Source organism: Tamandua tetradactyla, chromosome 22, assembly GCF_023851605.1.
Source record: "Tamandua tetradactyla isolate mTamTet1 chromosome 22, mTamTet1.pri, whole genome shotgun sequence".
In the NCBI taxonomy this organism is placed as follows: Eukaryota; Metazoa; Chordata; class Mammalia; order Pilosa; family Myrmecophagidae; genus Tamandua; species Tamandua tetradactyla.
Genome location: NC_135348.1, coordinates 48,804,687 through 48,816,582, shown reverse-complemented (window position 1 = coordinate 48,816,582; position 11,896 = coordinate 48,804,687). Strand labels below are relative to the sequence as shown.

Below are 11,896 nucleotides of genomic sequence, written 5' to 3'. Positions count from 1 at the left end.
AGGGTAGGCCCCCACTCCAGGCCAAACACCATCTCTATCGAGGCCCGTCCATGGCCCATGAGGAGGCCAGGCTAGAGGAGAAGCAAGTGGCACCCTGAGACGCAGGTGCACTGCCACCGCGCTGGCCACGAGAAAGAGGAAATGGTCAGACAAGGCCACATACACCTGCCAGTGGCTGCGACTCTGACCAGGCATGCAGCCCAGGTCAAGAGCAATATGCACGACAAAAACTTGCTTTTAACCCTAATGTTAGACACCAGAGGTATCCAAGTTGTTCTACTTATTCTTGGGGAAGGTACAATAACTCCACAGAGCATTTAAATATTAGTAGTGAACAGCCTAGGGTGACCAGGCTATCTTGTTCTAATTGTAAAGTTCTTATTTCTTTAATGTACATACAGTAAAGGTATTTTCCTGCAGTTTAACAGTTCTGTGAGTTGAGATAAATGAAGTCAGGTAATTCAGGCCATAACCAGGATACAGAAGAGCTCTCTCGCCTGTCCCCACGCCAACCCCTGGGAGTCACTGACCTGGATACTCTCTCTGGTTCTGTCTTTGCCAAAATGCCATATAAAAGGAACTATACAGTAAGCAAATTTAGTCTGTCTGCCTTCACTTAGGATAATACACTTGAGATTCACCATGTACTCCTTGTACCAACAGTATTTTTTACCTATGAGTGGCATTCCGCTGCATGAATGCTCCACATTTGTTTATCCATTCACTCACTGGAACACATTTGGGTTGCTTGCAGTTTTTTGGAGATTATAAATAACGTTTCTATAAATATTCAGGTCAGGTTTGTGGGTAGAAACAGGCTTTTATTAATTCAGGGTGGATTCTCAGGGGTAGGATTTCTGGATCATATGATGTGTTTATGATTAACTATCATTTAAATTAAGTATAACTTACCTAAGTAAAATTTACCTGTTTCTATGAGTTTGGACAAACACAACCACATAAACACAACTCCAATCACGATTCACAACTGTCAAAACACTGAAGCAACCGAAGTGTCCATCAACTGACGAATGGATAAACAAAATACACACGATGGAATATTATTCGGCTGTAAAAAGGAATGATGTTCTGATACATACAGCAATATCTTGAGCTGAATGAAAACATAACATATCAAAACTTGTGATATGCAAAGGGCCACAGAATGAAAGGAGACACTTACTTAAATCCAATACAAAAATTAACTCAAAGTGGATCAAAGAACTAACTATAAGAATTAGCATCATAAGGCTTCTAGAAGAAAACATAGGGAAACATCTTCAAGACCTAGTAATAGGAGGTAGCTTCCTAAATTTACACCCAAAGCACAAGCAACAGAATCAAAAATAGATAAATGGGAAATCTTAAAACTAAGTGCTTCTATGCCTAAAAAGGCTTTGTCAAAAAGGTGAAGAAGCAGCCAACTCAATGGGAAAAAATATTTAGAAATCACATATTAGACAGACAAAGGTTTGTTAACCTATATACATGAAGAAATCATGCAACTAAATAACACCACCAAGAACAAACAACCCAATTATAAAATGGGTAAAGACATGAATAGACATTACTCCGAAGAGCAAATACACATGAAGAGATCCTCATTTTCACTAGCTAAAATGGAAATGCAGATCAACACAATCTCACACCTATAAGAATGGCAGCTATTAAACAAACCTGAACTACAAATGTTGGAGAGGATGTGGAGAAATTGGAACATTTATTCACTGCTGGTAGGAATGTATAATGGTAAGTCACTGTGGAAGACAGTTTGGTGAGTCCTCAGAAAAATAAATCGAGTTGCCCTATGACCTGGCAATACCACTACTCGGTATATACCCAAAAGAGCAGAAATCAGTGACACAGACATCTGCACACCGATGTTCATAGCGGTATTATTCACAATTGTCAAAAGATGGAAACAATCCAAGTTCCTATCAAAAGACGAGTGGATGAACAAAATGTGGTTTATACATATGATGGAATATTATGCAGCAGTAAGACGAAATAAAGTCTGAAAGCATATGACAAGATGAATGAACCTTAAGGACATAATGCTGAGTGAAATAAGCCAGACACAAAAGGATAGATACTGTATGATTTTGCTATTAAGACCTTGGTAAAGGTAAACTCAAGAGGCTTATGATACAGAACATAGGGCACCTAGAGATACACGGAAGCTAGAGGGAGGTGAACTGTTAGCTAATGAGGTTGAACTTAAATGTAAGGGAATGGATAGAAATGTATGCAAGTTTGTTAGTGGGTCCATAAGTAATATGGCCATATTGAGGGTGAACATGATTGAAAGGGGTTGTATAGACCCATGTGTCCCATCAATTAATACTACAAATGTAAATAAGTTCTTGCATGAATTTCTTCAAAGATATGAATTTTGTACAAAGAGACAATAATAGAGACGTATGGGGGAAAACTACTATTGGATGCTATGGCCTATATTTAACAGGAAGACATCAACAGTATCACAGCAACACCAGGAGTAAATAATTGTGAGGAGGGACAAGAATTAAGGGGAGGTTTGGACTTCCTATTTGGTGAGGTTGTGTTCATCAGTTACTTTTCTCTTTGGAGCAGTGAAAATTATCTAAAGTAGAGTGTTGATGATTGTACAACTAAGTGAGGATAATGTGAGAAATGGATTGTTGACTTTGGTCATTATCCTTGATGCCCAATTATGGAGGTAGCTGAAGGATACACTGACTGAGAAGTAAAATAGTGAGCTGTGGTATACACATATGATGGAATACTGTGCAGTTACAGAAAGGAACAAAGTTGTGAGGCATCCAACGAGGTGAATGTACCTTGGGGACATTATGTGGTACACAATAGGCCAGAAACAAAACAACAAATATTGTATGGTCTCTTTTAGAAGACACTTATAAGAAAACTGTGGGCCTGGCAACATGGGAAATGACTCCTAGGGATGAGTCTGGCCCTGGTACTGTGGGATCAAAATGCCTTCCTGACCAAATGGGGGAAAATAATTGTAACAAATAAGGTATCAGAAGCTGAGAAAGTTCAAATAGAGTCAAGAGTCTACTCTGGAGGCTATTCTCATGCAAGCTTCAGTTAGATATTGCTTTTTACCATGGTTTGCCAAGCCCCAACCAACACCATTCCTATTAACCCTGAAGAACACCTAGGGCTCTATTTGAGAGTCTACAAAAGTTTCATGTACTAAAATGACTTTCCAGAAACCTACCACCCCCGGATGGGTTCCTAGGCCAGATGAGACCTGAAATGAAGAGGGGTCAGCCTCTCCAGAACATCAACTAGTTCCATTCCCCTACCCCATATCACTGACCAGCCTTTCCAACAAGAAGAAGTTAGAATAGGCATAGTACAAATACTCCTACAGAGTGGGAGAAGGATCAGAGGAGAAGGAGGAGTTATACAGAGAAAGTAGGGTTTAACAAATGAGTATGATTACTGTATCATTATACTGATATTTCTTTTAGTACCAGTGTCTATGATGAGCTAGAAGGAAAACCTAAAATTGTGGAATTGTAACCTATACGAAACTCTGAAATCTGTTCTATAACTAATCGTTATAATGTATTTAGAATTTATTGCTTTTTTGTATACATATTATATTTCCCAATAAAAATATTTTTAAAAACTTATGATATGCAGTAAAGTTTGTTACCTGCAAACTTAACCCTAAGTTTGGAAGTAGATAAATGTGTAGCCCTAAATGCTTACATTAAAAAAGAAGTAAGCTACATTCAAAGACCTAAATGCATACCTGAAGGAACTGGAAAAAGAATGGCAAACTAAACCCAAAGTAAACAGAAAAAAAACAAATAACAAATATTAGAGCAGAAATAAATTAGAGAATATAAACAATAGAGAGCATCAATAAAATCAAAAGTTGACTCTTTGAAAAGATCAGTAAAATTAATAAACTCTTAGCTAGACTGGCAAAGAAAAAGAAGAGAATACATAAATAAAATAAGAAATGAGAGGAAGACAGCACTATTGACCCCATGGAAATAAAAAGGACTGTAAGAGGATACTATGAACCACCATATGCCAACAAATTAGGTAACCTCGATGAAATGGAAAAAATCCTACAAACACACAAGCAATCTACACTGACTCTAGAAAAAAACAGAAGCTCTGGACAGAACAATCACAAGTAAAGAGATTAACTCAATCATCAAAAAAACCTTCCAACAAAGAAAAGCCCAGGAATAGACGGCTTCACAGGTGAATTCCACCAACATTCCAAGGAGCAGTAATTTCAATCCTGCTCAGTCTCTTCCAAAAACCTGAAGATGAAGGAACATAACCTAATTCATTCTATGAGGTCAACATCACCCTAATATTAAAGTTAGAGAAAGATAGTACATGAAAATGAAATTACTGACCAATTTCTCCAGTGAATATAAATGAAAAAAATCATCAACAAAAATATTAGCAAATCAAATCCAACAGCACATTAAAATAACTATACAACATGATCAAGTGGGATTTATCCCAAGTATGCAAGGTATGCAACATAAGAAAATCAATTAAAGTAATACACAACATTAACAAAATGAAAGGAAAAAAACCACATGATCATCTTGATTGATGCAGAAAAGGCATGTGACAATATCCAGTATCTTTTCTTAATAAAAACAGCTTCAAAGATAGGAACAGAAGAAAACTTTCTCATCATGACAAAGGGCATTTATGAAAAAACCACTGCTAACATCATTCTCAATGGTGAAAGACTGAAAGCTTTTCCCTCTAAGATCTGGAACAAGACAAAGATGCCAAGCTCACCACTGTAACTCAGAATTATACTGGAAGTTCTAACCAGAGCAATCAGGCAAGAAAAATAAATGAAAGCATCCAAATTGGAAAGGAGGAAGTAAAACTTTCACTATTTGCAGACGACATGATCCTATATATGAAGAAACCCCAGGAAAATCTACAACAAAGCTCCTAGATCCTGCAAAATGGGGGAAAAGAAGTGTAACAAATAAAATATCAGTGGATGAGAGATTTCAAATAGAATCAAGAGGCTACATTAGAGGTTACTTGTACATATGCTGGAGTTGGACATTGCTACCTATCATAACTTGCCAACAACATATTTAAACAACATATTTAAAGAGAAGGAGGAGTATAACAGAGAAGACAGGATTTAACAAATGAACAAAGTGCTGAATTATTATATTGATATTTCTGCTGGTCTCTAGTGTCTTGGAGCAGCTAGAAGAAACAACGAAAAATCATGGAACTATAACCTACATCAAACCTTTTTAAAAAAGTTTTTTAAAAATCCCCCCCAAAAAAGCTCCTAGAGCTAATAAAGAAATTCAGCAAAACTGTCAGGGTACAAGATGAACACACAAGAATCATTAGTGTTTCTACACACCAGTAACGAGCAAACTGAGGAGTAAATGAAGAAAAAATTTCATTTGCAATACCATCCAAAAGAGTCAAATATCTACAAATAAATTTAGCCAACAATGTAAAGGGTCTTATATATGGAAAATTACAAAACTTTGCTAAAAGAAATAAAAAAAAGAGTTAAGTAAATGGAAGGACATTCTAAGCTCATGGATTGGAAGACTAAATATTATTAAGATGTCAATTCTACCCAAAATGATTTACAGATTTAATGCAATCCCAATCAAAATGACAACAGTCTACTTTGCAGAAATGAAAGCCAATTATCAAAATTATTTGGAACAGTAAAGGGCCCTAAATAGCCAAAAACATCTTGAAAAAGAATAAAAGTGGAAGACTCAGACTTCCTGACTTTGAAGGTTATTACAAAGCTACAGTGGTTGAAAGGATAGACATATAGACCAATGGAATCAAACTGCGAGTTTGGAGATAGATCCTCAAGTCTATACCCAATTGGTTTTAACAAGGCTGCCAGGTCCACTCAATTGGGAAAGAACAGTCTCTTCAACCAATGGTGCTGGGAGAACAGGTTATCCATATGTAAAAGAATGAAGGAGGATCCCTATCTCACACCATATACAAAAATTAACTCAAAATGAATTAAAGACCTAAATATACAAACCAGGAATGTAAAACTCCTAGAAGAAAACATAGAGAAGCATCATAAGCACCTTAAGGATCTTGTGTTAGGCAATGGTTTCTTAAACTTTAACACCCAAAGCACATGCAACAAAAGAAAAAGATCAATGGTACCTCATCAAAACTTAAAACTTGTACATCAAAGGACTTCATCACAAAAGTGAAAAGATAACCTACACAACAGGAGAAAATACTTGGAAACTACGTATCCAATAAGGGTTTAACATTCTGAATATATAAAAAATCTTTCAACTCAACTATAAAAAGAAAACAATCCAATTTAAAAACAGACAAGAGACTTGTATAGACATTTTTCCAAATGGCTTAAAAGCAAGTGAAAATATACTCATCAGCATTAGCTATTAGGGAAATGCAAATCAAAACCATGAGATACCATTTTACACCCACTAGAATGGCTACTATTAAAATAACAGAAAATTACAAGTGTTAGGATATAAAGAAATAGAACAACTCATTTATTGCTGGTGGGAGTGTAAAATGGTATAGCCACTGTGGAATTATTTCGAACCCTTCAGAAAGTACAGAGTTACCATATGAACCAGCAACTCCACTACTAGGTATATATACCCAAAAGAATGAAAAGTAGGGACTTGAACAGGTATTTGCATGCCAATATTCACAGTGGAATTATTCACAATTGCCAAAAGATGGAAGAGACCCACATGTCCATCAAGTCATGAATAAACCCAATGTGGTATAGGCATACAATAAAATATTATTCAGGATTAAAAAGGAATGAAGTTCTGATTCATGCAACAACACGGATGAACCTTGAAGACGTTATGTTAAGTGAAATAAGCCATATACAAAAGGACAAATATTGTATGAGTTCACTGATATGAAATCATTAGAACAAGCAAAACTAGTCAGAATCTAGAATATAGGTTACCAGGGGCTGGACTGGGGGTCAGGAATGGGTAGCTAATGTTTAAATTTTACAGAATTTCTATTTGGTTTGATTACAAAGTTTTGGGAATAGATGATGGCGACGGTAGCACAGCATTGCCAATATAATTAACAGCACTGAATCATAAATGTGAATGGGGTTAAAAAGAGAAATTTTAAGTCATATATATGTCACTAGAATGAAAATTTAAAAGAAAAACAGGACCATACAACACAATGAACCCTGTTGTGGATGATGAACTATAGCTAATAGTACAAGTATAAAACATTCTTTCATGAATTATAACAAATATACTTCGCTAAGGCAAGCTGTTATAGGGCAGTGTATGAACATGTCATTTTTGATGTATTTTATGTATGATATTTTTGTAAATCTACAACCTAACAAAAAGAAATAAAAAAATACATAATTTTTAAAAAATGTATAGTGTTTAGACCTTTACTTACTGCATGAGATCAAAAGCTGAAAGCTTTATTATGTGTAGAACCTAAATTTTCTGTTAACATACAATCTAAATCAACCTGTCTATATAGCTCATTTAAACAACCCAAACTCCTGGAGTCCAGAACAGGAATGAGACCTTGTAATTCTAGACAGCTTAATATAATACCAGGATACATCTCAGACTGTGGTGGACTGATAATTAAAAAGTATTGGTAGAGCCTCTTGAGGGTCTGAAGGAAAAAAATTGAAACTATTAAACCTCCCAACTGGGAAAACCCGGGTACCCTCTCAACCACTGAGGACTCCCTAGAAAATAGGCCAAGCCCTGGATTTTAAGGCTTGCCCTTAGGAAACTTATTTCTGTAGGGAAGAAGCTAAGACCACCTATAATGAGCCCTAAGGGTTACTTCTGAAGGACCTCTTTTGTTGCTCAGATATGGCCTTTCTCTCTCGAAGCCCAACTCTGCAAGGAGAATCAGTGCTGTTCCCTCTCCATGGGACATGACATTCAGGGATGAAAGTCTCCTGACAATGTGGGGCATGACTCCCAGGGATGAGTCTGGTCCTAGCACTGTAGGACTGACAATGTCTTCCTGACCAAAAGGGAGAAAAAACGTGTAATGAAATCAGGCATCAGTGGCTAAGAGATCAAATAGAGTTGAGAGGCTATTCCAGAGGCTACCCTTCTGCAAGCTTCAGTTAGACAGTGTTAACTGCCATGGTTTGCCAAACAACATGACTTCTGTTAACTCTTAAGAACACCTAGAGGGCCACGGTGGCTCAGCAGGTAAGAGTGCTTGCCTGCCATGCCCAAGGACCTGGGTTGGATTCCCAGTGCCTGCCCATGTGAAAAAAAAAAAAAAAGAACACCTAGAGTGCAAACTGAGACTCTATAAAGGTTTCATGCACAAAATTTGCTTTCGTGGAACACATAATTTCCAAAGGGTTCCTAGACCATAAATCCTGAAACCCAGAGGGACCAGGCTCTCCAAGATTATCAATTAATCACATCCCCCTATCCTTCAGTGTTGATACCCCTTCTCAATGTGAAAAAGTCAGAACGGGCATTCCCTAAACATCCCTATAGGTTAGAAGAAGGATCAAAGGAGAAGGCGTTATAACAGACAAAACAGGATTTAACAAATGCGTACCACTGATGAATCACTACATTAACACTCCTTCTAGCTTCCAGTGTTTTGGAGTAGCTGGAAGGAAAAATCTGAAATAGTGGAATGGTAGCCCATGACAAAGTCTGAAATCTGTTATGTAAATAACTGTTAAAGAGTACTTTGAAAATTATTGCTTTTTCTTTCAATTGTATAAATCTTTTATTTCATAATAAAAAAACTTCTTTAAATGTACAATTTTTATTTGGGATGATGGAAAGTTTTGATTATAGATGGTGGTGACGGCAGCACAACAATGTGAGCATAGTTAACAGCACTGAGTTACGTATCTGAACGCGATCAAAGAAGAAATTTTATGTCGTACATATGCAACTAGAATAAAATTTTTTTTAAATACATTAAACTGACAATGCAAACAGTGAACTATGTTAAACCATGAACTATATTTGATAGTGTGATTATGATAATATTTTCTCATCAATTGTAACAAAGGTACTACAATAATGCAAAATGTTAAAAATGGCAGTGAGAAAAATAAAAAGAAAAAATAAATAATTGGGGATAAAGGGTAAAATAAATTGGGTAAATGGAAATACTAGTGGTCAATGAGAGGGAGGCATAAGGTGTATGGCATGTATGAGTTTTTTCATTTTTCTTTTTATTTCTTTCTCTGGAGTGATGCAAATGTTCTAAAAAATGATCATGGTGATTATGACATTGTGAGCCACTGACTATACACTATGTATGGAATGTCTGTGTGTAAAAATTAATCAATAATTTTTTAAAAATATGGGTGTGTATATGGGAACTCAGTATTTTCTCCATAATCTTTCTGAATACTGTCAAGTTCTCTAATAAAAAAAAATTTATTTGGGAAGGAAAAAAAGGTTTTTTTTACAACTTTAGACAACCTTGTAACTCTAGAGCACAACTCTAAAGACCTATGATTGTGGTGCATCCTCGCTAGACTGGACACTGACCTGGCACCCACTGTTCCCTCCTGCTGGTCCCCCAGCACCTCACCATGCACCTGGCACTTAGCCAGTAACCTACAAATCTTTTGGGAAGAGAAGAACAGAACCTGAGTTACTTCTGGGCAGCTGGAAGCAAGGGACAGAGGGAGAGGCATTGACAGCAAAGGCCTTTCTCTCCAGCTGGGAGTGACCACATCGGTTCACTGGGTGCCCAGGCAGCTGCCAATGGAGGAGGACAGGGGCCCTGCTAGAGCAGGGAGACACTCACTGGGGACAATCGTGCTCTCTCCAGGAGGGCCTGTCAGCATCACTGGAGTGTGCGTGGTAGTACTCGGGTCTGAGGGCTGGCTGCTCATCCGAGAGACATTTCGTTGATTGTCACCATCCTCCAGTTGCTCCACCACCTTCTGGAGAGAGGTGCTTGGCAGTGCATGCACAGGGCCCACACCCATCATCCCACTGGCCTCCACGTCACAGTGCAGCTCCCTGCAACCAAGAATGACATCCCAGGGTCTGACACTGCCCCAGACTCCTGTTCAGTCTGCAAACCCAGCTCCTTAGTCCCCTACCCAGACTGAGAAAACACTGACCACCTCCTCTGCTCCTCTAGCATTTCAAAAAATTCTTATCTGTGCACTTCTGAGCCTTTGCATGTGGAAGGTGGCAAGAGTGGCATAGTCACACATGTGAGCAGCAAAGCCGTCTGCAGGATGAAGACGCCTAGAGTTTGATGCTTCCTAAAGCCCAGGTTAGGCCTTGCACTGACCTCCCAGCTATGCACGGGGCTTATAAGGAGGGCTGGCTTAGCCAGGCCTCCTTGACCCAAAGTGCTCACAGCCAGGACCAGCCCACCAGGGCTGCCTCTCTCAGGCTACTTCTTTCCCACATCTCCCTCCTCCACAGAGTTTCCTCATTTTCTCTTCTTTCTGGCCACTTTATTCTCCTCTCCTACCATTCCCAAGTCAGGGTCTCCCAAGCCAGTCCCAACAACCTCTCCACAAGCCCTCTTTTCCTCCCGGACTCCTTGCAATGATCAGACCCTTCTGCCAAGCTCCATACCTTAGCCCTGAAAGGTACCCGCTGACCACCGCAAGGGATAAGGCAGGCTGCCTGTAGGTCTCCACACCACACCCGAGCTGCCCCACTGTCTCCCCGACTTGTCCCTGTGGGCCCAGGGGCTCACCTGGGCTGATGGTTCCGGCTGGTGTCCTGCTCCTTGCCCAGAGACTCGCCTTCCTTCTCAGCGACCTCCTTCTCCAAGGAGTCATGTGCAGACAACGCCTTGTGCCCCGGCCGGTGCCACGTGCGAGCTCCTCGGCGCTCTCCGCCTCCGCGAGCCGCCGCGGTACCACGCCCACCGCTCGGCCTTGGCCCGGGCACCGGGGACATCCTCGCCCCGCTCGGGCGCGTGCCGGTGGGTGCGGTGGCACCGCGGTTCCTTTTTGGGCGCTTTCTCCGGAGAGCCCCTACGGTGGTGGCGCCAGCCGCCCTCCGGGCCCGGGCCCGAGCAACACGCACGCTCACCCATGCCGTCGCGGGAGCCCGCGGCCTCCTTGCTGTGGCTGCGGCGTGGCCAAGGCTGCTCCTCCCGGGCACCAGGCTCCCCGCCCTCCGCCCTCCGCCCTGGGGCCTTCCCTGCGCTCCTGCTCCCCCGCCGCGGGGGTCGGGGCCTTGTCCTTGTCGTGGTGGCGGTGGGGCCTGCGGGGTGGGTCCGCCGGGATGCACGGCGGCCGGGCTCGGCAGCGTCGGAGCCATCGGCACCAGGCCGGACCGTGACCCCCGTGGGAGCGCGCGGGCCGTCGCGGCCGGGCTCCACCACCAGGGGCCGGTCCAGGTGCGTCTTCATGTTGGGCCGCAGGTGGAGCATGGTGGCCAAGCGCAGCCGCTCCTCACCGTCCAGCTCTCTGTAGAGCGCCTCGCAGCTGGCGCGCATGTTCTGCAGCCGTAGCTGGCTGGCGCACTGTTCCCACACGTAGTGTGCCTTGGCCAAGTTCTGCTGCCAGCTGTGGGGAGGACAACAGGTGAGCGACGGGCACCTGTGCCTGTCAGCTGCCCCGCCGCTCTGCCTAGCGTAGAGAAAGCCGCAGGTGGACACACAGCAATGGAGGGATGGAGGGTGATGCCAGGAAAGGAGGGAGGAGGGGCAGCAGGAGCGCTCAAGACCCCCTCCTCAGAGTCGAGGCAGAAGAAGATCTAGAGAGGCCCACCCAGAGCTCCACTCCCTTCATGGAGTCCCTCACCCCGCCCCCCCCCCCCCCCAGACTGACTGCCTGCCTTGGTGGGTGCAGGTTGTGGGGACAGCAGGCACCAGCAAGATGGCACAGACTGGCTTCCAGGACTCGCACCCTCAGCCAGAAAAGACA

General features: G+C 41.6%; 1 pseudogene across 1 annotated transcript in view; it reads right to left on the bottom strand.

Annotated features, from left to right (window-relative positions):
* Nucleotides 1–9,024: 9,024 nt before the first annotated feature.
* LOC143666149 (voltage-dependent N-type calcium channel subunit alpha-1B-like) overlaps nt 9,025–11,896 on the bottom strand; it is an 81,428-nt pseudogene continuing 78,556 nt past the window's right edge. The window contains exon 16 of the transcript XR_013167415.1: nt 9,025–11,536. The product of XR_013167415.1 is annotated as a voltage-dependent N-type calcium channel subunit alpha-1B-like (transcript). The remainder of the gene's footprint in view (nt 11,537–11,896) is intronic.